This window comes from Hyperolius riggenbachi, chromosome 4 (assembly GCF_040937935.1).
Source record: "Hyperolius riggenbachi isolate aHypRig1 chromosome 4, aHypRig1.pri, whole genome shotgun sequence".
Classification (NCBI taxonomy): Eukaryota; Metazoa; Chordata; class Amphibia; order Anura; family Hyperoliidae; genus Hyperolius; species Hyperolius riggenbachi.
In genome coordinates, this window is record NC_090649.1 from 92,937,721 (window position 1) to 92,965,038 (window position 27,318).

Consider the following 27,318-nt stretch of genomic DNA (forward strand, 5'->3'; position numbering starts at 1 on the left):
ACTTGCATTCTTTAAAGGAAACCTAAACTGAGAAGGATATGGATTTTTCTTTTTAAAATACCAGTCCCCTGACTCTCCTCCTGATCCTGTGGCTCTAATACTTTCACCACAGCCCCTGAACAAGCATGCAGATCAGGTGCTCTGACTGAAGTCAGACTGGATTAACTGCATGCTTGTTTCAGGTGTGTGATTCAGCCACTATTGCAGCCAAAGATCAGCAGGACTGCCAGGCAACTGGTATTGTTTAAAAGGAAACCTCCATATACCTCTCAGCTTGGGTTCCCTTTACAGGATTCATCAGCCAACTAAATATCAAATCTGATTTACTTACCTAGGGCTTTCTCCAACCCCTCGCAGCTGTCTGTCTCACGGAGAGCGCTCCGTACACAGCTGCTGGCAAGGTGTCCCTGCACAGTGCAGAGGCCGACCTTACTGCGCCTGCGTGAAGTGCCGCTGTCAGTCAAGCCCAAGTTGTCCACGGCGTATTGCACAGGCGCAGTGGTTTGGCACCTCCGCAGTACGCTGCTAACAACATCAGGCCTCCTGGTCTATTTGGCTTCAGTAGAGTCTGATTAACACCAGAAACAAGCATGCAGCTAATATGGTCAGACACCTGATACGCTGCATGCTTGTTTAGGGTCTATAGCTAAAAGTATTAGCGGCAGGGGATCAGCAGGAAAGCAATGCAACTAGTATTGCTTAAGGCTAGGTTCACACTTGCCCATTGCAGATTGGATCAGTTTCAAACGCATCAAGTTTTTGTAAACAAATTTTTTTTTCTCTCCGTTTTGAGATAATGTTTTTGGTGCAGCTACGTTTCCAGTCCGTGGAAACATCCCCAGCCCTGGCCGCAGGTGGGGGCCGCCATGCTGGAGGGGTAGCAGGCCGGAAGGGGTGCATCGGCGGGGAGAGGGGTCACCCCCCCCCACCTCCCTCACTCTCCTGCCAGCTACTTTCATTAATTTTAATCATTTAAATCAATGTAATAATGTATACGCCAAGCGGCGAGCAGGGAACATAGTTTCTTACGTATCACCGCTCACTGTCACTTCTTGCAATGCCGCCCTCTATTCATTGGACGGCATTGCCGTCCTGACCCAGTAATCAACATAAGCCAATGAGATTGTGGTGAGAGCGCGTGGCGGCAGTGAGTGAAATCTACGCCCTGGCAGGTATAACAGCTACCAAACAGGGTGTAGATTTCAACTAGCGTCATGCGAAAGCTGGTAGATTGTGTCCTCTGAAAAAAAAAATGTTTTTTAAAACATCTAAATGAAAATTTCTGCCAACTTCTCTTCCAGCAAAAAGTTGAGAGCAGGATGGGGGCAGACTTGGCTCAGCTCTGATGGTGTCACTCCACATGCAGCGATGGTCACTATTCAGGCACAGAGAAGCAGAGACTAGATACACGAGACAACAATCGTCACTACAAGGAGTTGTACAAGCTGCTTGGGAACAGGTTTGTCTCTCCGCTGACAGGAGCACCTCTTGTGATTTTCCGTATAATGCAGTGGCAGGTGTGGCCAGGTAACACCCTCAGATGTTTACCTCACGTAACAGAGGTGTATTGTGACCTCTGAGGAGGAGTCAGACCTTAGTATTTGGTGCCTATGACAACCCATTAAATATGTTCTATGAGCATCCAAACCACCACTCTAGAGAGCATCCCTATGGGGATTTGCACACTACTACTGGAATAGCGCAGCAGATCACTCAAAGTGCTGCTTCCACATCATAAGCATTTTATCTGCACAAACAATAGTATGACTTGCTCCACTGTATCAATCATAACTGATTCAGTCATCAACAAGTCTTTTTTGTTTTTTCTCCTACAGGGGATTACCTATTAGTGTGAAACATGCCTTCAGGGAATACTGCATTACTTTGCGCTATTTCCAGTCTGGCTTCTGGCCAAGCAGGAAGTGAGACACACTTCCTGTTCGGAATTTATCTATTTCTATTATCCATTTCTAAATTACGCTTTCCGCGCATGCAGATAATTGTGTTTTTTTTGTTTGTTTTTTTAAAGTGCGCACATTACCATAGACTTACAGGACTTCTGGCCTGATGCAGATCGCCGCAGAGCCGCGCGGTAACATAGGTATTAACCTCCCTGGCGGTACGCAGTTTCAATGTCTGCGTCCGCGGGAGGATTTTTGGCCATAAAATGTTATTTATATCCTTCAGCTAGCACTTCGCTAGCTAAGTATGCCCCCCAAGTGCCTCCGGTCCCCTCTGATCCCCCCGATCGCTGCTGGTAATATTTACCCATCCGCGATCCCGCGAGAGCCGCAGCTTCAGCAATCAGCTTCACTCGTCGCCATGGCAACGATCGGACATGACGTCGACGTCATACACAGTTCCGCTCCTCCCCATAGCGAAGCCGGGAGCTGATTGGGAGGCTGCACCACCGCAGGATCCCTGGGGGTAGGTATACCGGCGGTGATCGGAGGGGACCGGAGGCACTTTGGGGGCATATTTAGCTAGCGAAGTGCTAGCTGAAGGATATAAATAACATTTTATGGCCAAAAATCCTCCAGGGGCCATGTGATCCCCTGCGACAGCTAGTCCAAACCTAGGTCAGGCTTACCGCCAGGGAGGTTAAGGCATTAGGGCACTTCCAGAGCAGCGTACCGCACCTGGGGGTGTGTGAACTCGCCCCTAGATTAGCATTAGATTGTGGTAGAAGTGCGGCAATTTGCCTCACCGCACTGCCACAGTGTGAAAGGGCCCTTAAGGTGCCCTATAATGGTACCATCTTTTCATTAGATGTGATCTTTTGTTGCACTTTTTATGATTGGATTGAACAAAAAAACCAACTGTGCAGTGTGTGGCGAAAATCGATGTAAAACAATTCTACTGTTAACTGGAATGGAAAATGATATTGATCTGGTAGTTGGATTTTACAATTGTATCTGAAGAAAGAAAATGCCCTAATTGTGTGCCATCTCCATTGCTCTATTCACTGTACACCAATGACTGCATCTCCACAGATCCATTTGTTAAGGTTCCGAAGTTTGCAGACAACAACAGTAGTTGGTCTCATACAAAACGGGGACGAGTCTGCATACAGGCATGTAGTGGGACAGCTTTCCTCCTGGGGCAGCAGCAACTACTTGGAACTAAATGCTCTTAAAACCAGGAACGCTCCTCATCCATAAATGGATCCACAATAACCCAGGTAGAGTCATTCAAGTTACTTGGGTCCACAATCTCCAACGACCTAAAAATGGGATAACCATACTGCCACTATCATCAAGAAAGTGCAACAGAGGATTTACCACCTACAGCAGCAGAAAAAGTTAAGCCTACCTCAAAAATGTATGGTGCAGTTCTACACTGTGATCATCAAATCCACCATGACATCATCTATGACTGTATGGTTCGGGTACTGCTCAGCATTAGAAAAGGGGAGGATGCAGCGCATCATCCGAACAGCGGAATGGATAATTTGCTGCAGCTTACCTTCCCTGCAGGATCTTTACGCCAGCAGGTGCAGAAAGAGAGCGACCAAGATTGCCTTTGACCCCTCTCACCCAGCTCACTCCAGCTTCCAGCTCTTGCCTTCAGGAGTAAGATTACAATCAATTGCAACTAAAACTTCTAGACACAGGAGCAGTTTCTTTCCTCAGGCGGTAGCCATGCTTAAAGGATACCACACCTGAAACTAAGTTTGCGGCAGTGTGTGGGGGAGTCCAAGTAAATACCTTCAGCTCCTCCTGCCCCCCTCCATGATTAGCATGTGACGCTTAGAGTAATGGAGCGCACACGCAGCCCAGGGGAGGCAGAGTAATCAGCCTGCTTCTGAGCCGATCGTTATGCGCCGGCCAGAAGTGAAGAGGGGATGACATACTGCGCGCACAGGGCGCAGTATGTCCGGGTGGGGGGGGGGGGGGTCCAGAGAGTCGCCGGGCACCGGGAGGTATATTAGAAGAGCGGAGGCAGACAGAGGGGGGCAGGAGGAGCTGAAGGTATTTACTTGGACTCCCCCACACACTGCCGCAAACTTAGTTTCAGTTGTGGTATTCTTTAAAGGATTTGAGAGTATAAATACGAAAAAAAAGTTAAATACCTGCATGAAGCACCACAGCGCGTATCGGGCTCTCCTGCCTCCTCTAAAATGGCCGCCGGAGCTGGCCCCGGCTGCGCAGTCTGCACAGACGAGAGTGCGGATGGCGTCCTCCGTGCGTTCAAATTTCATGCAGGTATTTCACTTTTTTTTCCGTATTTCGCCTCGTGAGTCCTTTAATGCAGAATCACGCTAGAGCTGCTAGGACTTGAAAGTAATCAGCACAGAACTGAAAATGAACAATTCTCACCTTGCTTACTGCCAATATACTTACATACTGTCCTTGACTTGTAAATATACATATACTGTCTGTCCTTGTATGGTTTTTGCTTGTGTTTGTTAAAGGACCACTATTGCAAACCTCACAAAAATGTAAAATAAATGTACTCATACAAATAAGTAGTATGTTTCTTGCAGAGTAAAATGGGCCGTGAATTAGTTTCCTCCTATGTTGCTGTCACTTACAGTAAGTAGTAGAAATCTGACAGAACTGACAGGTTTTTTTACTAGCCCATTCACCTTATGGGGATTCTCAGGGTTTTTAGTTTCAAAAGCACTTCGTGAATGGCAGTTGCTCTGTCCAACTGCAAAAAAAGTGTACAGTGAGCAGGGAGGCTGGCCAGCATCTTTGTATAATTACTTTTCAGGGAATGTCTTTATAAAGAATAAAGTCCATGCTGAGAATCCCCCATGGAGAGATGGACTGAAGAATCCCCCATGGAGAGATGGAAAAGCCCAAAACCTGTCGGTAATGTCAGAATTCTACTACCTACTGTAAGTGACAGCAACATGGGAGAAAAAATAATGTATTGCTCAATTTACTCTGGAAGAAACATACAAATGATTTTTATATGTTTACATGTATTTTAAATTTTACAATTTTTTTAGCGATAGTGGTCCATTAAGCAACAGCCAAGACAAATTCCTTGTAAGTGCAAACTTAGGCCCGGTTCACATTAGCGTTCCCTGTCCAGATTCGCCGGGCCGGATCCGGACCGTATACTGTACAAACGGAACGTACGTTCCGCATAGCAATGCAAAGGCTATGCAGACGTTCACATGTGTCCGTTCCGTACAGTACGGAGCCGGACCGGATCCGGACTCGACACTTTTCCAACATGCGCTATTTTTTGGGTCCAGATCTGCGGCCCACGCACACGGACCTGAGCCTGACAGCATCATCCGGAACACAGAAACCAATGGGAAACGGAAGGCACAGAATACACTGCCTACAAACACCTGACGTTCTACCCCACTTCCTATGCGTATCCAAGCGGCCATTTCGGATGGGGACACATGGGCCAAGCATGTCTGGAGTGGAGCAGCAGTGACAGACGTGCTGGAGCTGTTTGGCAAAATGTCGGAGGTGGAGGTGAGGCCTACAGCGGAGGAACCTGATTCTACAGGTGCACCAGGTGCACCTTCTGCTGACCCCAACATTTGTTTATTTAAATTTCGCTATTTTTTGCCCACGGATCCGGCTGGCAGCCTGATGCATGCCTGATGCAAACCGGACCGGATCCGGATCGGAACCGTACGGTTCCGATCCGGATCAGGTCCTGATCCGATCAGGATCCGGTCCTTTTGCATGGCAAAACACAAGTGTGAACAGGGCCTTACTTGCTGAAATACATTGATTCTGATTGACCTGCTTATGGGAACAATTGATAACTACATTCAGATTACTTACAATCATATAAAGAGCATCAAAATATTGCATCTGATGAAAAAAATTGTACCATTAGGCTGCTTTCACTTCAGGACGTTGCATTTAGGGGACGTTAAGGTCAAATAACGTGCCCCCAACGCAACGCATGGTGGTGTTGAAGTTGGACGTCAGATTGAGCAGTGTTATGCAGCTCTTGGTGCGCTGTTTTCATTCTATCTATACTGATAGAACAGCCCTCCATGATAGTGATGGGAAGTCCGGATCTTTTCAAGGATTCGGATGATTTGAATCGGATCACTGAAGAGATCCGGATCTTTGAACCGAATCATTTGAATCATTTTACTAGGGAAGCAGATTGGGAGTGAAATGACTAGCAGGACAGGACTTTCCCTACATTGTACATTCTGTATGTTCCTGTTTCTTCCAGACAGACATCCACTATGAATCAAATCGTTCATTGTGATGATCCGGATGATTCGACTCACAAAAAAGATCCGGATCAAATGAACTATTCATTCATATTCCGGACAACACTATGAGTCCAGGTTAGTCACCACAGTGCAGTGAATATTAATTAGCCATGTGGCTAGTCACTGAGCATGTGCAAGCTGTGTAACGCAGCTAAAGCCCAGTATAACGCACAACATGCTGCACTTTCATTGAACGTGCAGCGTTTTACTCCAACGCAACCTGTGCACTGTGAACAGCACATTGATTTTTCATTGCTGTGAGTTGGGCTGCGTTAGAGGCTGCTGTAACCTGCGGCTGTAACGTCCCACTGTGAAAGCAGCCTTAAAGCAGATCTCCAGCCTAAAGTAAAAATCTAGGAGGCTACCTGTAAAAGAAAGTTCTAGTTCCCTGCGCTACCTTGTCCCACAAAGACCCCAGAATCACCGACTTCCAGAGCGCCCCCCCCCCCCCCTCCCCCACTTTCCCCAGATAAAACCACAAAGATGTTTACTGCAGTAAATATCTTGGCATTATTCTCCGGGGAGAGGCGGGGCCACGCGCCAGAAATCAAGTTATTCGAGGTCTTCATGGGACAAAGCAGCGCAGGTACTTTAGGCTGGAGATCCGCTTTAATATGGCACCATTACAGACATTTGCGATGTTGCATCTGCATTCTTCCTTGTCATTCTATATTCCAACAACTATTCTGAAGGCTCCTCCCCAGGTGGTTCTGTGAATGTCAGGCTTTGTAGTCAGCCTCAGATTACACCAATTATGGGCTTGCTGACACTAAAAGAGGTGCCAAACTATACACAGAGCTTGGCACCTTCCCCAAACCACCTCTGGCCAAGATGTTACCTGGTAAGGTTCCGGTATTCAGAGTAACTGGATGCAGCTATGCATACACTGCCACAATAAGCGTTCTTTAAAGAGAAACTGTAACCAAGAATTGAACTTCATCCCAATCAGTAGCTGATACCCCCTTTCCCATGAGAAATCTATTCCTTTTCTTCCCAACGGATCATCAGGGGGCTCTGTATGGCGGGTTTTGTGGTGAAACCCCTCCCACAGTGTGATGTCAGCACCTCACAGCACTGAGGTACTGACACCACACTATTGGAGCCTTGTTGCATTGTGGGAAACAGCTGTTTCCTACTGCCAAAAAATGCAAGCAGCATCTCCTTCCACTGACATCACCTGCCAGCAGTAAGGCCTGGAACCCACTACAAAACGCTATCGCTAATCGCAATCGCTAGCGTTTTGTGAGAGCGTTTTGTAAGCGATATCATGAGCATTTTTGGCAGCAATTTTAAAAAGTGCAAGGTTTTTGCCAGCAATTGTGTAGCGATTAGCGTTTTTAATTCCGATTGGTCCTTTCAATTAATTTTAATTATTTTACAGTGTGCAGTAACTTCAAAACGCTAGCAAAAATCGCTCTGTGTAGGTATTCTGAGCGATTATGCCAGCGTTTATATACTTTACATTGCAGAAACGCTAAAAATGCTGCATGTCCTGCGATTTGCGTTTTTGATAATCGCAATCGCTCCAGTGGAATTTGGCCCATCCATTAACATTAGCTGAGTGTTTAGGGAAATCGCTAGCGGTTTGAATCGCTTCCTAAACGCTCACAAAATCGCTCTAGTGAGTTCCAGGCCTAAAAATGTCACCATGTGATAAATGTCAAGATGTAAATCAGGGACAGGAAAGATTTTACAAGGGGCAAACACTGACTTAATCATTTATACATAATTATTGTAAAAAATAAGCACTTTTTTATTACATTATTTTCACTGGAGTTCCTCTTTAAAAGGGAACCTAAAGCAAGAGGGACATAAAGGCTGCCATATTTATTTCTCTTTAAACTATGCACACTGCCTGCCTGTCCTGCTGATCCTTTGCCTTTAATACTTTTAGCCATAGACCCCGAACAAACATGTAATCAGGTGCTCTGACTGAAATAGTTGCATGCTTGTTTCAGGTGTGTGATTTAGACACTACTGCAGCAAAAGAGATCAGCAGGATTGCCAGGAAACTGATATTGCGTAAGTTAACAAATATGGAAGCTTCGTTTTAGGTTCCCTTTAATTGTGCCAAACCACAATAGCATGAATGGCCTGAATTACACATTGTTACTTGATCTCATATTTGCCATGTTCTGCACAACTAAACAACGCGGTTTTACTACTGCGTCCTGCAATCTCATCAGGCTGGCCAGAGATGTACAACGCGCTGTCCCTTTTTCAAGGGGGTCAATGTCTTCATTTTCTGCAAGCCGGGAATTACATTGCCTGCAAACCGCGATTCTAGAATGTTACTTTCTTTCATGGGATAAAGGGTTTTTTTTTTGTTTTGATGGATTGTATTGTTTGAAAGCTCTAATCAATCCACCGTTTCATTTTTTTCTAAAGGTGGATCAGAGTTTTCCACCTTGGCCAGGTTGAAAAATATATCCAATTTCCTGCATTTTCCGATTGTATTTGAAAAATTCAATGTAAATTTTGGGTACGGACCAGCTTGGCACGCTGGGTCATAACCTACCAGTATGTGCCAAGATTTAAAAAGTACTGCAAAACTCATGGATCGATAAAAAGTGCTGTGGCTATAGCAGTAGCTGCAGCCTCCAGATTCATCTCAAGACAGGTTTACTTTAATAATTTGAAAATGTATTGATTAGATTTCTTATGCATTTCTACAAAATGAATCACATGAGATTGATTTGTAAATGGAGACATTAAACAAAAAAAAGGTATTGATTAAACCATCCAGCCCAATCAATACAGTAAATCACAAGGCTCTCCTCAATCCAATTTAAAGTAAATTTAGCGGACCTTTGGATGCTTATAAAAAAATAAAAAAAAAATTGTTATTTTAAAGTTAAACCCAAAGTGTTCCCTATAAAAAAACAAAAAGATTATGTGCTGCCATAGCAGAGTCTCAGAGGGTGAAGAGGACAGGGGAAGCCTCATTAGGATCCAGAGGCTTCCGCCCCCATCAGCTGTTTTTTGTTTTAGTTTTACTTTATGGTGAACAATTGTATTCTCAGATTATTCAGATCATATTGTATGAAAACAGAGAAGCTGGTATGCCCAGGTTAAAAAGGACTCTGAGCAGTACCCTAAAAATCAAAAATTTCACTTACCTGGGGCTTCATCCAGCCCACCGTAGGCCGAGAGGTCCCCCAGCATCCTTCTGGCTCCTCTGTGTGTCTGTGGCGGCTCCGTTACCAGTGACACGCGGGCCGGGTGTTGTGCCGACTCTTCCTGGATCTGTACGCTCCCAGTCATCACGCCGGCCGGTGTGGCAATCTTGCGCATTCACGGTTTAGATTTAGAAAACGGCGCATGCGCAGGACTGTCACGCCGGCCAGCATGATGACACGGAGCGTCCGGATCCAGGGAGAGTCAGCCCGCGTGTCGCCGGTAAAGGAGCTGCGGCAGGACACAGAGAGGAGCCAGGAGGACGCCGGAGGACCTCGCGGCCTACGGTGGTAAGTAAGCCCCAGGTATGTATAAAGCTTTTAGGCAATCTCGTCTCTGGTACACTTTAAGATTCTTGGACACCTGTAATAGCTGCCAGCCATAGCGGGGATCCAACGCTGTACAGATACATCACTATGCTGTTGCCTAGCAATGTATCGCTACAGCACTAGCAATTGCATTCAGTCGCTACTGATGCAGACTGGCGATAATGGTACACCACATGCTCGACTAGTTATAAAAAGGTATGGTATGTGTGGTATTATTTTAATGGAGATGGGCCAAATAATATATTTTGAGGTGCTTTACAACCGTGGCACTGGTCATAAAAAATTAGGGTAAAAAAATCTAAATTCATTTTTCGGCATTTACACCGTTGTAATGCACTATAATTGAGATTAAATTCATTAACTTCGTTTGGCATAATGACTTAACTGGACTTCATCCTAGTTAGACTCCGCACCAAGCCTTATTCTTACAGCACAGAAGTCCTTTTTTACATTTAGTGGTCATGATATTTTAGTATATTATAATTTTTCATAAAAAAATTTAAAATAGTCTGTACAGATTTCTAACTCAATGTTCCACATAATTGCTCTCTAGGACTGTGAAGTTGAGGTCAGAAGCGGTTACTTGAAAAGTTTTTATTTTTTTATATGTAGCCTTAGCCTGTTATCCAGCATTTGAGGTGCTTTGCTTACTCCAATTTAATAAATTGGGGGGATGGGGGGGGGGGGGGGACACTAAGAGCACAAACTAAACAGAATTCAAATGTAAATTAAATAAAAATGCCCAATGCATGCAAGTCCTCAAGTGAGTGCAAGACTGAGGCCACCCATAGAAACAGAACAGACCAACTATCAGTACAGCCCAATAGTTCTCAACATGGGCTCCACGGACCCCTCGGGGTACATTAGCACTTGTCAGGGGGTCCCCCAAAGAGCCGAAGACAAAATGGCGGATCTTGCCCCATGGGAGAGTTGAAGTGCCAGGCAGCGTCCGCAGCAGTGCATGGCGTCACCAGCAGTAGGGCATGGCAGCACATGCAGCAGTGCAGAAAAAATTTGCAGAGGATGGTGTCACTGGCTGCATGTGGTTAGACGTGTGAAAGCCAGATCTCACATTTCCTGTTCCTAATTTTTCAATCTTTTCCTTGTTGAGGCCAGGTTTTTATTGTGTGTGCTGTTAATAGTGTGACCAGTGCCAGGCGACCGTACTGTCACTCCTGCCCAGAGCATCTCCCCAAGCTTGGGGAGAGGGGGAACCGGTTTAAAATGTGATTTTTTTTCAGTTTTTCCTTGCAGGGCCTAGAGACCAGATTTTACTAAAATTGCTGCAACAATCGATTTTGCATTAACTTTTTAAAGAGACTCTGTAACAAAATTGTCAGCCTTATTTCTTCTATCCTATGAGTTCCTATACCTGTTCTAATGTGGTCTGTCTTACTGCAGCCTTTCCTAGTTGCACAGTGGCTGTATTATCTCTGTTATATAATCTAATCTTCTTTCCTGACAGCTTTGTTGGGCTCAGGCACTCAGGCAGGAATCTGCTGCTCTGCTTCTAATAGGATAGAAGCTATACACACCCTTTCTATGCCCCCTGCAGGCTCTGTGTGAGTCACAGACTGAGCTCCTCTCAGCCTATCACATGCCATGTATTGTTTGTAAACACTGCCTAAAACTGGCAATTACAAGCCAGGATCTCAGCAGGGAGTGGCAGAAACAGGACAGAGGGGCCCAGGAGAACATAATGAATAGAATGGTATGCTTTTTACTGTAAGAAATTTAGAGTACAGATTCTCTTTAAAAAGAAAAAAACTCTGGGACCTTCAACTGTACAAAATGTATGGTGTGAAACACACTTTCGGCTTATGAAAAAAACATAGGGGGCTTGCTTGGAAATGTCGCACAAAGTGGTACCCGGGCTGAAAAGGTTGAGAACCACTGGTAGAGCCAAAACAAAAATCCAACAAGCCTGTTGAAATAGATCTTGAAAGTTCTGTTCTCATGTTTACACAGCCTGTGCATAGAACAAAAGCAGTGAAGGGTCTGACTCTGTATCTTTACTAATCTCATATTGCTGTAATTACACCAGGGCCAGATGTATATCACTAATATCTATAGGCACAGAAGACCTGATGCTTATAATCCTGCTCTTGAACAAATGCCCTGCTTATCCTGGGAAGCAGAGGAAAACCCAGAGAACCTAGACCAATGCTACGTACACACATGCGACAACGATCGCTCGTTGAGAACGACGAACGAGCTTTTAATTGATGAAAGAACGACCTGAGTAAAGTTAGTTTTTAAATGTGTGTAACGATCTGATCGTTAGAACAAACGTTACATCACGTAAAGCAACTATTGCGCCTGCGCATAAAAATGAGAAGTTTCAGGGAGAAATAGTGAAATGCGCATGTCAAGCCTAGTATGAACGACCGTCTCCAACGATGTACTACTTTTGCAAACAATCGTCGTTGGTTAAAATCCGCCGAGACAGAACTTTCTTTTGTAGCGATTTGGGGGGGGGGGGGGGGGTTGAATTAGGAACACTAGACCTGGTGCATCTATGGTCCAGGGGCATCTTGTAGATGTTGTACCCACAAATATTGTGTCCACCTACTGTTCCCCTCGGGTCCACCTCCTGCCCGCATTATTGCTTCCTCCAAATCCCCTTTGTTTCCTCCTCCTGTCCCCCCTTAGTGTTCTGAGCGTTCCCTGCATAAAGTAATAAGCAGCATGAGCCGGAGGTGATCGGCTGCTGATCCCCTTCTGAGTTCCTAGTGTCCTCTTCCGCTGTTTTCCTGCAGTCTGCCGCTCCCAGTTTGAGTGTAAATGGCGGTTGCCACGGGTATCACTCACCATCCTGTCGATCAGCTGCTTTGGTCTCTCTCACTCCTAGTGCCCGCACTTCCTGGTCACGTCAGTGACAAATGAGCATATTTCTCTGCCCTATACCCCTCCCACCAGAAGACACTCCACCTTATGCTATACTGTCTCCCCCACTCCCTTAACGGTACAAGCTGTTGACTGACAAGCCCATATAAGCCAATATACAGGTAGTCCTCGGTTAACGAATGAGATAGGGACTGTAGGTTCGTTCTTAACCTGAATCCATTCTTAAGTCAGAACGCTGTGCCATCTCTGTCCCCTTTGCCTCATATGTGCCCCCCTTTGGCTCCAGAGTTATTTTGACAACATCTGTACCCCCCCCCCGTGCCATTTTGTACCATCTGTGCCTCTGTACCCACCCTGTGGCATTTTGTACCACCTGTGCCTCTGTACCCGCCCTGTGCCATTTTGTACCACCTGTGCCTCTGTACCTGCCCTGTGCCATTTTGTACCACCTGTGCCTCTGTACCCGCCCTGTGCCATTTTATACCACCTGTGCCTCTGTACCCGCCCTGTGCCATTTTGTACCACCTGTGCCTCTGTACCCGCCCTGTGCCATTTTGTACCACCTGTGCCTCTGTAACCGCCCTGTGCCATTTTGTACCACCTGTGCCTCTGTACCCACCCTGTGCCATTTTGTACCACCTGTGCCTCTGTACCCCCGGTGCCATTTTGTACCATTTGTGTCTCTGTACCCCCTTGCCATTTTGTACCATCTGTGCCTCTGTACCCCCCCCCCCCTCCATTGCCCCCTTTCCCCTCGCTCTCTCCCTATGGACTCACCTTCCAGCCAGAGTCCAATGCTGTCTATCCTCCGCTCTCCGCCTTCCAATAGCTATGTACAGCACTGCTAGATGCAGCATCGCACCGCTTCCTGTATGTCATGTGACATACAGGAAGCGAATGGATGCTGCATCTAGCGGTGCTGTACACGGCTATTGGGAGCAGGAGGCGGAGAGCGGATGACAGACAGTGTTGGACTCGGTTCAGAGGCGAGTCCAACACTGCTGGTGCTGCTGCTGGGACATGCGCCGGCACTCTGGGAAAGTTTGAAGCCATTTCTTCAAAACTTCCCCCATGCGGAAACGACGTCTTCACGACAGGATCGGGCCGTTCGTATGTCGGGCGTTGAGCCCGAGGACTACCTGTAATACAAAAAATACTTTCAGCTGTTTCCAAAATTGGAGGATTCATAGAAAATGGTCACCTTCTCACCTCACTGAGATGAGAGGGATATGGAGGCTGACATGTTTATTTCTATTTAAACAATGCACATTTCCTGGCTGGTTTGCTGATCCTCTGCCTCTAATACTTAAAGCCATAGACCCTAAACAAGCATGCAGATCAGATGTTTGACAAGTCCGACTGGATGAGCTGCATGCTTGCTTCAGGTGTGTGATTTAGACCCTACTGACTAGAAAGATCAGCAGAACTTCCCCGGCAACTGGCATTGTTTAAAAGGAAATATGGCAGTTGCCATAGGTCTCACACCTTGGGTTCCTTTTAAGAGAGAAAAAAAAAAAAAAAAAGGCCACCACAGATTTTCAAGCAAGTTGGAAAAATGATTGTCTTTAAAAAGAATCCTTTACACAGCAGAGATTTCACCAATACAAAATCGAAGTTTAAAGGAAACATGAAGTGAGAAGTATATGAAGGCTGCTATATTTCTTTTGCAACAATACCAGTTGCCTGGCAGCCCTGCTGATCTATTTGGCTGCAGTAGTGTGAGCCACACACCTGAAACAAGTTGTTCAGAGTCTATGGCTTAAAGTAGGCAGAGGATCAGGACTGCCAGGTAACTGGTATTGTTTAAAATGTAATACATGTCAGCTTCCAAGTCACCCACAATTCAGGTTCCCTTTAAGCTTTCTAGATGTACTTTTAACAAGAGAACCTCCCTGAAATGAATGACAATCAGTACAACTTTTCCTCTGAGTGATGAATGCTCATAATTCGCTTGTAGTTCTAGAATAAAGCATATTGAAATGGCTCACTTATTACCAATTAGTATTCCATTTCCCTAAGTGAACGTCCCTTCCCAGTAATACGCCAGAGTTAGATAATGAAGGACCAGGCACTCCAAACTGTTCACTACACTAAATGCTGCTGTTAATGAATCCTTTCACCTAGAGTCACACGTGCAAAATATAAAAACACAGCAGAGGCGCACATGGAAGGTAAGATGAATCCAATTAGCTACAGAGGGAGCAGATATGAGGCTGCTTCTACCCAATCTTCCCAGGTGCCTCGGTTAGGGCTGGTTCACACTGCAAGCAGTGGCGTAGCAATCGCCATAGCAACAGTAGAAATGCTATGGGGCCCGCCCAGTCCCTACGCCACAGGGGGCCTGCAGCTGAGAGGACTTTTTTAAAAAATATATATTTATAATGATTGCCCCCCCCCCTCCTTCCCAGTCCCCCTCCTTCCACAAGTATAGCAGGTGAGAGGGGACTATTTTGGCCGGCGGATTGATACTTCCTCCCTGGCCAGCCGCCAATTACTTTTTAGTTCCGGCCAGGGAGGAAGGAGGAGTGGAGTCCTGACATGTGGCTGACTATGGGGAGAGGTGGAGGACCGGAGCAGCTGTGACCCGGCGTAGGCTGCCTGAAAAGCTGGAGGAGCCCCTGGCTGGACCTGGTCCTAACATGCGGGGCTTAGGGGAGACTTAGGGGAGTATGTACGGTATAAGCGGTTACTCTGTGCCTGTACTGATAGTAAATTAGCTGCAGTGTGTGCTGATCTCTGCTACCGCCAAATATGTACAGTGTACAGTATGGGCCCTTTTCCACTAGCTAGCGCTTGTGCTAAACGCTAACGATTGTGATTCAGCAAGTCCCTAATTTTTTTATGCGATTTTGCTATGCAATGCATAGCAAAAGCGCAGTAAAAATCGCTCTGCAGCACGACTGCGCTTTTGTCAAAATCAAATCGCAGTAGTGGAAAATACCTACCGCAATTCTTATGTTATTTAGCAAACCCTAGCAATCGGATCTGTTCTGACAAGGATGACAAAGAAACACCTGGATTACCTGAAGAAGAATTTCATAAAACAGGGATACAATCCTCTAATGGCTGAGACCCAAATCAAGAAAGCTAACAACATCCCTAGGACTCAGCTCCTGGAGTACAAGCAGAGCCAGGAAGAGAGCAGTGTCCCACTGGTAGTAACCTACAACCCACGCCTGGAAATCTTAAGAAAGATTTCAAAAGAACTTCATCCTGTTCAACACAAGGATCAGAGACTGATACCAGGTACACAACAGGAATACAAAGTACAAGGCACCTTTTCCTGCGACTCATCTAATGTGGTATACGTGATCATGTGTGCAAAATGCCCCAAAGGAATTTATGTGGGAGAAACAAGTCAACAACTGCGTGATCGCATGACACACCACAGATCCACTATTAACAGCAGGAAAAAGGATATTGCAAAATATACTGATCTCCCAATACCAACACACTTTTGTTTACCTGGACACAGTTTAAGCGATTTTCGCGTCACTGTATTAATGGGTGGCTTCAAATCGGGAAACATGAGACTAACACAAGAAACTAAATTTATACATTGGTTCAAAACTGTAGAAGATGGTTTAAACAAGGACTCTAACTTCTTGTGCTGGTACGATGGGTTTTAAATGCCACAATTCTTTTAATTTAAAACAATTTTTCTATCTTTTCATTCATTTTTGTGCCATATGCTGTGTAAGATGGAATTCACTGTCACTATTCATTTTATTTGCTTTCAGGTGCTTGCTTTAAATGTCACAATTCTCTTAAGCTTAGAATTAATGGTGCATGTAACCAGGCCAGTTACCATTTGAATTCGGAATTTACGATGTCTCTTCATCACTAGAGTCTGCTTTATGTCATGTTGAGGATTCTATTGATCTTATCAATTTAGATAGGATGCCTGGGAAAGCCTCCTCAGTAACAGTTAAGGCATCTAATTACATTTATGTTTGCTAAAGAATGTTTCTCCTCTGTATGTCAGTGTATATAAGCTGTGTTTTTCAGTTTTGGTCAGGAACCAGTCCGACGAAGGCTTTTTATAAGTCGAAAGCGCACTGTTTATCCACCTCTAAGTTAGCCAATAAATGGTATCATCCTGATTCAAAACTTCTTGCTAGTGATTTAAAAATAGCGATTTGCGATTTAGCGTCGCAAATGCTCCTAGTGGAAAAGGGCCCTATAAGCTGATACTTTATGCCTGCACTGATAGTATACTAGCTGCAGTGTACTGACCTTTGCTACCTCCAGTATGTACAGTATAAGCGGTTACTCTGTGCCTGAAAGTAAACTAGCTGCAGTGTGTTCTGATCTCTGCTTCCTCCAGTATGTGCAGTACTGAGGAAGAAGGGGGTGGGGGTCGGTTATGGGGGGGGGGCGCGAAGAAATTTGCTATGGGGCCCAGTGAATTGTAGTTACGCCCCTGACTGCAAGGGCTTTTTTTTTTTAGCGCTAGTGATTTGAAAAACTCTTGCAAATGTAATGCTTTGGGCGATTTTTATGAAATCACATCCCTCAAGTGAAAACAATCCCCCATAGCATTGCATTAGCAAGAGTTTTTCAAATCACTAGCGCTAAAAATAAAAGCTCTTGCCGTGTGAACTAGGTCTTAACCTCCTTAGCGGTAACCCAGAGTCCGTCTTAGGCCGGAAATCTGCAGCTGAGAGTTGTAACCTCCGAGCTGGATCCATTAGAGAGGTGTAATGCCCAAGGCTGCAGCAGATCTATCTAGCGGTATGATCTTTAGGATCTAAAAGTTTGTAAAGAAAATTGCATCGCTTTTAGACAAAATCTGGAAAGAAGTGGCGTAGCAATAGAGGTTGCAGAGGTCTCAACCGCACTGGGGCCCCATAGGGCCCTCCCTCAGCCGCAGTATTATCTCTTTATTGGTCCTGTCCTTGTAATGATCACCCGGAAAGTACTCCAGTCGGGGCCAGTTTTTTCAGGTGCCGTCTGGCCGCACATACTTCTGTCGACTGGAGCACGATGAGGGCTCGCATGCGAAGAACGCCCCAGATCAGAGGACTTACCGGGGTAAATTGCGGAAGATCCAGGAGGCGGAGGAGGATGGCGAGGAAGCAATTCGCCTGGAGGAAACCCTAAGTATCTTTCTCCGGACCCCATCTCAGGTTTTTTTTTAACCACTTAAGTACCAGCGGTCTCTGCCCCCTTAAGGACCAGAGGCCGCTAGTACAATACCAACGGAATCCCGACGAATCGCTGCGCATACCCGCCGCAATAGCCGTCACCGCCGCGATCCTTCTAACATCCACTCTGCCGTCTCTATGACGGCACAGTCATGTGAGCCGGTCGGGAGCCGCTTTCATTGGCTCCTGACCGGGTCTATCAATATAAGCCAATGGGAGCGGCTTACATTGTTACACAGCCAGGAGCCAATGAAATCTGCTTCTGACTGACTCGCATGGCTCTGCAGTCATAGAGACCGGCAGAGCCAGTGAGCTGTGGCGAGAGACGTCAGGTTTGATCGGCGGGGAGCGTCGGAAACGGCGGATGTGCGCTGTGGGCGGTGATTGCAATCGACGCCCTGCCAGCCAGGAGCCCACCAAAACAGGGTGTAGATTTCAATCATTATGGTCCTTAAAGAGGAACTCCAGTGAAAATAATGTAGTAAAAAAAGTGCTTCATTTTTTACCATAATTATGTATAAATGATTTAGTCAGTGTTTGCTCATTGTAAAATCTTTCCTCTCCCAGATTAACATTCTGACATTTATTACATGGTGACATTGTTACTGTGGGCAGGTTATTTAGCTGTTTCTAGCTGCTCTGTCTGTTAGACAGCTAATAACAGCTATTTCCTGTCTCTGAACATTGTTACATTGTAGCAGTTTGCCAGCAGTACCGCGGTCTTCAGAGCCTCTTGTGGGAGGGGTTTCAGCACAAAATCAGTCACACAGCGCCCCCTGATGGTCTGTTTGTGAAAATCATTGTCTTTCTCATGTAAAATGGGGTATCAGCTACTGATTGGGAAAAAGTTCTATTCTTGGTTGGAGTTTCTCTTTAAGTAGTTAAGATACAAGATGACACCCACGCAAAGTGCCACGATTGTTTTAACTCTCATTTGCACCTGTTCCCGCGGGCAGGAAGATGGATCGGGGAACCTAGTTTGCTGGGAGGCGTTGCTGTGAGGTTCCCCAATCCATTGACAGGTGATTATTCAGCTTTACAGGTTAGGCACAATCAATTCAGTGTCATAGAACTTCCCGAGAAATCCAACCCTGAAAACGTACTACCCAGTCACAAGCTCGGGCAGGCAGCGCCAGCATTATGCAAATACACATTGATGTGGGCACCTCATGATTTGCCCTGAAGGAACAGTACAGCCAGGAAGCACACACTGGAATTACTGGATGCCATTTGGTAGGAAGTTAAAGGGAGTAATTAGCCCGTCACATCTAAATGTTAATTTTTTTTTTTATTAGCTTTCACACTTCAAAATACACATCAGACTCCCCAAGCAACTCTGTACAGATATTTATGACTGCGCCATGCCGTACAAGCCTAGTTTCCTCAGACTTTTATCATATGTTATTACTCTGGAGTCAATTTACAGGCCCTACAGACTTATATTTTGGCATAAACTAACCAATACACGTCAACAATGGAGCTTTGGGCTAGAGTTGGGCCGAACCTCCGATTTTAGGTTCGCGAACCGGGTTCGCGAACTTTCGCGGAAGGTTCGGTTCGCGTTAAAGTTCGCGAACCGCAATAGACTTCAATGGGGATGCGAACTTTGAAAAAAAAAAAAAATTATGCTGGCCACAAAAGTGATGGAAAAGATGTTTCAAGGGGTCTAACACCTGGAGGGGGGCATGGCGGAGTGGGATACACGCCAAAAGTCACCGGGAAAAATCTGGATTTGACGCAAAGCAGCGTTTTAAGGGCAGAAATCACATTGAATGCTAAATGACAGGCCTAAAGTGCTTTAAAACATCTTGCATGTGTATACATCAATCAGGGAGTGTAATTAAGGTACTGCTTCACACTGACACACCAAACTCCACTGAACAGAACAGGTATGCAGTGGCGGGTTCACTGAACAGAACAGGTATGCAGTGGCGGGTCCACTGAACAGGTATACAGTGGCGGGTCCACTGAACAGAACAGGTATGCAGTGGCGGGTTCACTAAACAGGTATACAGTGGCGGGTCCACTGAACAGAACAGGTATGCAGTGGTGGGTTCACAGAACAGGTATGCAGTGGCAGGATCAATGAACAGGTATGCAGTGGCAGGATCACTGAACAGGTATGCAGTGGCAGGATCAATGAACAGGTATGCAGTGGCAGGATCAATGAACAGGTATGCAGTGGCAGGATCAATGAACAGGTATGCAGTGGCAGGATCAATGAACAGGTATGCAGTGGCAGGATCAATGAACAGGTATGCAGTGGCAGGATCAATGAACAGGTATGCAGTGGCAGGATCACTGAACAGGTATGCAGTGGCAGGATCACTGAACAGGTATGCAGTGGCAGGATCAATGAACAGGTATGCAGTGGCAGGATCAATGAACAGGTATGCAGTGGCAGGATCAATGAACAGGTATGCAGCCAGGGACAAGCTAAGGCTAACTAATCTTTCCCTATGAGAGACTGCAGTAGCTCGCCCTACTCTAACTAATGCAGGCACACGAGTGGCCACGGCCGCCGCTGCCTGCCTATATAAGGGGGGGTGGGGCTCCAGGGGCTAGTGTAGCCTAATTGGCTACACTGGGCCTGCTGACTGTGATGTAGAGGGTCAAAGTTGACCCTCAGTGCATTATGGGGCGAACCGCAATGGGGCGAACTTTTCCGCAATAAAGTTCGCGTGCGGTACCCGCACGCGAACCACCTAGGTTCGCGCGAACCAGGTTCGCCGGCGAACCGTTCGGCCCAACTCTACTTTGGGCCCCAGTGCGAGTTTTACACTGGGGCCCCCCAAGCACTCTATACATAAAATGATGCTGTGCACCAAAACCACCAAGGACAGCTGCAGTGTCAGGGTTGCAAGAAGGGGAGGGGGAACAGTTTGTTGGTGATTATTACTATTCTGACCATCTATAGAAGTGATTATTACCAGTACAGGACCAATAAAAAGAGCCAATACTGCGGTTGAGGGAGGGTCCCTCTAGTCCAAGGGAAACAATGCGGTCACAAGCACAGCAAGTCAAGCTTAGTCTTCCATGATCAATATGATCATAATCAGCAGAAAAAAAATGGAAACCAAATGTAAGGGCTAATGCAGTGATGGCTAACCTTGGCACTCCAGCTGTGGTTGAACTACAAGTCCCACGAGACATTGCAATACTCTGACAGCTCTAATCATAACTCAGGGAGGCAGAGGCATGATGGGATTTGTAGTTTTGTCACAGATTTAGTGCCAAGGTTAACCATCGCTGGACTAATAAATTCATGTCCTCAGAGTATTAGGCCTTTTTTCCACAGGTGGCTGAATGGCACTCTGGTCGTGCCATGAGCCAGTTTCTTCCACTGCAATTTTATGCAGACCCATGGCAGCATTTGTAACCCCACATGAAAAGTCAGGGTTTTTTGCAGCCAGGTAATGCCACTGCAGCTAAAATGATGACAAGCCGTTACTCCGCAGCAAAAAGAGAAAAAGAAGAAAAAACAAAACAAATACATGACTTGTCACATTTGAGGATGGCAACTGATGTGCTCAGCTGTAACACCATTGTCTTACTGCAGTAAATTATTATGATTATGGATTTATATAGCACCACAGCAAAGAGGACAGCCACGTGCTCTAGGTACTCAGATGACAAAGCACTATTTAGGCATATGGTATAGGACAGTGATGGCTGACCTTGGCACTCCAGCTGTGGTGGAACTACAAGTCCCATGAGGCATTGCAGTACTCTGAAAGTTCTAAGCATTACTCCGGGAGGCAGAGGCATGATGGGATTTGTAGTTTTGTCACAGCTGGAGTGCCAAGGTTAGCCATCACTTGTATAGGAGAATGAGAATCCTCCAATAAATGCCTTCTAGCAAAAAAAAAAATTCTAATTTATTGATTTCTGTAAAGCATACATGTCAAACTCCGGCCCACGGACCAAATCTGGCCCTCAGAGCCAATAAATGTGGCCCTCAAGTGGTTTCCCCACTTTGCATTATGTTTGGCCCACTCTAGACCACCAGGGAAGCTATATTAGAGGTGAAGCCCTAGAACACCAGGGAAACCATATGGGGGAGGTAGGTGGAAAGCATTAAACACTACGGAAGTGTATGGGGAGGGAAGGGGGTCACTAGACATCAGGGAACTGTGTAGGGGAGGGAGGAGGACCATTAGACACCAGGGAACTGCATAGGAGTTGGGGGGGGGGGGCAGTTAAACACCATGGAACTTTATAAGGTGGCCAGTAGACATTGAGGCCTGCAGCTAAGGGTCAGTGTTCAAATTCAGCCCACTTTGTCTCAGAGTTTGACACCTCTAGTGTAAAGGAAACTTATCACTGAAACAGATGAGGGTTGAAAATGCCCATGTTAACTATTTTGTGAAACATTCAAGTTATTACCATTGAAAAAAAATAAAACAGAACTATAAAGGTATACAAAAATGAACGAGCTATAGGAGAGGAGACTTGCAGAAAGAGACCCTTTAAGTATAAACCAAATTAACGACTCTTGCCAGTCAAAATTTATTCAGTCATGCAAGTCATAAATGATGAAGATTTGAATCTTGATATTGTAAAATAAAGACCATGATCCCAGCCAGTAAATGGCACATATGGCTCATTATACTGATTTTAGATTCATATACAGGCCTGACAGCAGTTTTTATCTGCAGCATGCCTATCGTTTCACTTTTTTTTGTTTTAATTTATTTTTGTTTTACTTTTACTACACAAAGATTTAATTGAAAATGATGTCATTTACCTCTTTATTGTTAAAGATTAAATAAAAAGAAGGTTCTTAAAGCCGAATATAACCCAGCATTTTCTTTGATCTAAAAAAATATTTCCAGCATATTATATGCAACCACCATTTTTTTTTTACTAGACCAGCATTCGAAGGGTTACACACAGAGCTTGAAAGTTCAGTGCATTGAAATCTGGATGCATCCGAAGTTGTAGATAATGTTATCTTTAGGGCCCTTTTCCACTACACAGCTGAATCGCAAATTGCTAGTGATTTTTAAATCACTAGGGTTGTTACTTTATCATAGAAATCAGGAGAAGTATTTTCCACTATAGTGATTCGATTTGGAAATCGCAATCGCTTTCTGGAGCAATTTTTAGAGTGATAATGCAATGCAAATGAAAAATCGTAATCACTAGCGTTTGTGATTGCGATTGCTAGTGGAAAAGGGCCCTTACTGTTTACTTAAATGTATCAAGTGAGGAATGGGACACATTCTCTGACTGTGCAGAAGCAGCTGGAGACAGAGAGACACCGAAAGCATGTCTGCCTTCAACACATAATGAATAAAACCAGTTAATAAAATGCAAAGTCAGCTCACAAAGCAAAAAACTGTACTTTTGGAAACCTATAACTTATAAATGAATAATAATAATAATTGCACAAATGCAAATATGATAACCGTATGGCATATAAAAAGTAGGAAAACCTGTTTTTATTGATTATTATGTCAGGGTTTTAAACCGCTTTAAAGAGAATCTGTATTGTTAAAATCGCACAAAAGTAAACATACCAGTGCGTTAGGGGACATCTCCTATTACCCTCTGACACAATTTCGCCGCTCCTCGCCGCATTAAAAGTGGTTAAAAACAGTTTTAAAAAGTTTGTTTATAAACAAACAAAATGGCCACCAAAACAGGAAGTAGGTTGATGTACAGTATGTCCACACATAGAAAATACATCCATACACAAGCAGGCTGTATACACCCTTCCTTTTGAATCTCAAGAGATCATTTGTGTGTTTCTTTCCCCCTGCAGCTATCTTCCACTGAAGTGTCAGGCTGTTTCTTCCTGCAGAGTGCAGACAGCTCTGCCTGTATGTAATTCCTCAGTATGTGAAAGCCCAGCCAGCTCAGAGGAGGATTTATCCAGCTTGTAAAAGATAAGAGAGAAGCTGCCCTAATCTAAATAATACACAGGCAGTGTGCAGAGAGAGGCCTGGAGGGGGGAGATGCATCACAGAACCACAACACTGCAGAACTTGGCAGCCTTCCAGACACAGGCTGACAAGTCTGACAAGAGAGAGATAAGTTGATTTATTACAGAGATGGTGATAGTAGAACGTGCTGCAGTAAGCCAGAGGACATTAGAATAGCTTTTGGAACATGTAGGATGATAAAAAACTGGATGCAATTTTTGTTACGGAGTCTCTTTAAGGAAGCCCTGGACATACCCACTTTGAACTAAAGTTCCATCAAAATTAAAATTTGTGTAAACTTAAAAAAACACAGGTCTGCATTAAACTGAAGGTCCGGGAAACTGTTTCATAAGTTTTAGACAGTATTTACAGTATAATTCGGGTGGGGAAGGGGGGGGGGGGGGGGGGGGAGAGACAGTGGACATGTATAAAATTCTTCTTACTGCCTTTATCTCTATCTATGAGGCAGGCGGATTTCAGCTCACTTTCTGCAACAGTGATTGGACTATTGCAGAACAGAGAGCGGGTGAGAGGAGGACTCATCCACCAGAACCAATGGTCTGACAAGAGGTGGTACATCTTTTAGGCTCTATTCACAGTGCTCAGTTGCGTTGCAAAATAATTCTTCAGGTCAACTCACTGCCTATACAATTCTATGGGCCTGTTAACAGTACTGCGTCATAACAGATTGCATTAATCTAAGTCGCTGCATGTTGGCTTTGCTTTAAAGTCTATGTCCAGTCTCCATTGCAGTTCACACTCATTGTAACATGTGTTATGCAACTGACCACTGTGAACCTAGCTTAATACAGTCGAGGGAAAAAAAAAAAAATTAAAATACAGTTTTGTCAATAGTTACTTCAGGCCATGGTTTAAGAAGGATGATCCTATCCCCCTGGATGATCCAGAGGTTTTTAATCCCTGTAGATCACATAGTTCCAGTGCAGAGTGCCTCTTCAGTTTCTAACCACACTCCCGACCACGGATGAGTGCGTCTGGACTAGGCTTGCATGAGTAAGGTCCAGGCATGCCCAGTAGAATAGAACAAAGCTACTCATGCACGGCTTTTTTCCCATGCAGGGAGCACTTAATTGTATTGAGAATGTACAGATCTTACTTGTGCATGCCCAGTCCAGATGCCCTCATCCACAGCCACAGAAGATCCTACTTGACAAAGTTTTTTGAACAGGAACAGCTGCCGGAGGATCTGGGAAGCCTCTGGACCACCCACAGGCTTTTCACTAAAGAGGTGTCTAACTTTATTTTCCCCATAAGTCACTTCAGGTATTCTTTAATAAAACTCCCTGAAAGGCTTAATCAGGGCTATACGTCCATGCATGGGTTTCAGTGTCCCCTCAGCACTGCTGTCAGGTGAGTAATGAAGGCTGCCATCTATCCCACCACTTACATCACTTGGAATTACAGTGACTGTATTGGGATGACTTCATTGACAGGACAGCTATGCACTGGCCAGTGCTGTGACCAGGAGGAGCATGATGGACAAACACTGCTGCATGGAGACCCTTCATCGCATACAGCCCTGCTAGGCAGAGGGACAAGGGACCGGACAATAAATAGGACCACCACAGACCAGAGGGTACTGTTCTTCCGACAGGTAATCGTATTTAGCAGGTTTCTTAAAGCCCTTCTCCCACAATTAGAATTACAAAACGAGAAATGCTTACCAGAGAGACTTCTGCATCAAAACCAAGAGAAAACCACAGGGATCATCCAAGAAAAGCCTGCAAAACAGAACACACAAGTATTTAGAATACCGGTGATGTGCGAAATGCACAACAACAGAGTGTGGACAGAAAAGCCATATGTACATCAAGAAAGTTCTGTGCGTTCAAGGACTGCAAATAATGAATGCTTACAAAACTGTTATTTGGATCTCCATTCACAAAAACTGCACAGTACAGCTGTCATAGTAGCAGGGCTACGATCCTGTAAGCTGCATTCTGGACAGTTTTACACTTGTAGTTTGCGGCGAGATGCACACACTGCAGAAATTAGCCTACATATGCCGAGCACCACGATGCGGTTACAAGGTCATATGCAAAGCACTGCCCCGGCTCAGTGACGTACTTCCGGCTGGGCAGCAAATATGTCACTGGGATTCCCGCCAGTCCACACATGTGCACCGTGGTCCTGTCGTGCACACTTGCTGCGTCGACCATTGACTTGCATTGCTGCGTAATCCATGTGGTAGGCACAGATCCTGCGGCACCACGCTGCAGACTTTACATCAGGAATGCAGTGGTTTGGATACTTTCAGCACACCGCATTGTGTGCAAGTCTCCATAGACGGCGGGGAAGCGTACGGCGGGGTGACGCAGTGGTAAGGTGTAAAAGGGGCTTCAAACCTGCAATGGTCATCCTCACATTGCTTTAAAAAGAATGTATTCTCTGCTGTCCGATGTAGCATACTGCATGCACAGCTCTAAGTAAAGCAGGTCAGAGAAACGTCGCTTGCAAAGGGACAGCTGGCTCAGTCCGTTTTAAAAGACCACTATAGCAAAAATCTTAAAATTTAAAATGTATGTAAACACATACAGATAAGAAACCTGTTTCTTCCAAAGTAAAATGAGCCATAAATTACTTTTCTCCTAGGTTTCTGTCACTTACAGTAGGTAGTAGAAATCTAACCGAACCGACATGTTTTGGGCTAGTCCATCTCTCCATAGGGGATGCTCAGCATGGCCTTTATTAAAAGACACTCCTTGAAAAAGATTTACAAAACAGCCTCCATGCTCACCGTACACTTTTTGGCAGTTGGACGGAGCAACTGCTATTAACTAAGTGCTTTTGAAAAGAAAGAAAACCCTGAGAATCTAAAAGAAATTTGACTTTCATTCAGTAAAGGAGCTCCTCGTAACATGGTCTACCTGAAGGACCGTGGGCTTATGGTGCAAGCATAGTGGGATGCCTGAAGTTATACAATTGCAACCTTAGTGCTTCACAAGATAAAATAATAATAATAATAATAATAAAAATAATAATAATAATAATAATAATAATAATAATAATAAAGATATGAACAAATTTCCTGTCCCAGGGACCTCCATGGAGCTTTGTGGCTTAAAGAGAACCCGAGGTGGGTTTGAAGAATATTATCTGCATACAGAGGCTGGATCTGCCTATACAGCCCAGCCTCTGTTGCTATCCCAAACCCCCCTAAGGTCCCCCTGCACTCTGAAATCCCTCATAAATCACAGCCACACTGCTGACAAACAGCTTGTCAGAGCTGGCTGTGTTTATCTCTATAGTGTCAGTCTGCTGCTCTCCCCGCCTCCTGCAGAACTCCAGTCCCCGCCTGCATCCCTTCCCTCCCTGCTGATTGGAGGGAAGGGACGGGGGGGGGGGGGGCAGGGACCGGAACTATGCAGGAGGTGGGGGAGCAGCTGAGACTGACACTACAGATGTAAACACAGCCTCACAGCACAACTGTGATTTATGAGGGATTGCAGAGTGCAGGGGGACCTTAGTGGGGTTTGGGATAGCAACAGAGGCTGGGCTGTATAGGCAGATCCAGCCTCTGTATGCAGATAACATTCTTTAAACACACCTCAGGTTCTCTTTAAAACTAAAACAAAAAAAAAAAGGTAATCCTGGGTTTACTAGTGATCAGTCAGGAAATTCTTTTCAATTGCATTTTTATTTAAGAGAAAATTGCAGCTTAT

The 27,318-nt window shown here is 45.2% G+C and overlaps 1 long non-coding RNA gene across 1 annotated transcript in view; it reads right to left on the reverse strand.

Annotated features, from left to right (window-relative positions):
* Window positions 1–2,944: 2,944 nt before the first annotated feature.
* Window positions 2,945–27,318, reverse strand: part of LOC137571342 (uncharacterized) — a 108,236-nt gene continuing 83,862 nt past the window's right edge. Inside the window, exons 2-3 of the long non-coding RNA XR_011031333.1 lie at window positions 25,321–25,377; window positions 2,945–3,223 (exon numbers count right to left, since the gene is read on the reverse strand). This is a non-coding gene — a long non-coding RNA (uncharacterized lncRNA). The remainder of the gene's footprint in view (window positions 3,224–25,320; window positions 25,378–27,318) is intronic.